The sequence below is a fragment of the Lissotriton vulgaris genome, unplaced genomic scaffold, assembly GCF_964263255.1.
Source record: "Lissotriton vulgaris unplaced genomic scaffold, aLisVul1.2 SCAFFOLD_656, whole genome shotgun sequence".
Lineage (NCBI taxonomy): Eukaryota > Metazoa > Chordata > Amphibia > Caudata > Salamandridae > Lissotriton > Lissotriton vulgaris.
Genome location: NW_028250642.1, coordinates 79,505 through 80,668, shown reverse-complemented (window position 1 = coordinate 80,668; position 1,164 = coordinate 79,505).

The window sequence follows — 1,164 nt, the reverse complement described above, 5'->3', positions numbered from 1 at the left end:
CTTGCATCAATACACCCCTTTTTTATACATTACACCTGACGTAGGTATAATGTAGCGCAGGGGTTTACAAAGTGACGCATCTACTTAGATGCGTCACTTTGTAAATATGACTCAATAAGGTGCATTTTTTACAGCACTGGTGTGTCACAAAAAGTGACGTACCAGTGGCGTAAAAGTGACGCATGGCCTCATAAATGAGGCCTTCAGTCTTCTACTCATGCGTCATATTTAATTTATGACGCATTATGTCGCAAGTACTTACAGATACGTCAGTATTTCAGACGTATCTGTAAGCCCAAAAGAGATGCATTGCTGGAGTGTGGCACAAAAGTGACACAACTCCAGCAATGCATCCTTTCACATGGGGCAAGTCCCATGTGAAAGGGCCTGCATCAGTCTTACGCCTGCTGTGAGACAGGAGCAAGATTTTGACACAACGGTGTCCTAAAAGTGACGCAGTGAAATCTAATAGATTTCACTGCGTCACCTCTACGACCCTTTCTTGCGTCAATACGCCCCTTTTGCATACATTACACCTGACGTAGGTATAATGTGGCGCAGGGGTTTACAAAGTGACACATCTACTTAGACGCGTCACTTTGTAAATATGACTCAACAAGGTGCATTTTTTACAGCACTGGTACATCACAAAAAGTGATACACGGGTGGCGTAAAAGTGACGCATGGCCTCATAAATGAGGCCTTCAGTCTTCTACTCATGCATCATATTTAATTTTATGTCGCAAGTACTTACAGATACGTCAGTATTTCAGACGTATCTGTAAGCGCAAATGTGATGCATTGCTGGAGTGTGTCACAAAAGTGACACAACTCCAGCAATGCATCCTTTCACATGGGGCAAGTCCCATGTTAAAGGACCTGTGTCAGTGTTACACCTGCTATGAGGCATGTGCAAAAATGAGGCCTTCAGTCTTCTACTCTTATTTTTTCTTTCACTTTCTCTGTTTCTTCACTGCCTTACTTACCTGGTCTCACACTTACTTGTCTTTATCCAGTCTGTATCCCCACTCTTTCCAAAACATCACTGCTCTTTTCTTACCCTTCCACACCCCCGTTCCTTTACTACATTTTCTTCGAATATCCACATTCCCCATGTTCACTCTCCTTCTCATCACTCTCCTTCCCCACACTCACCTTCTTTCA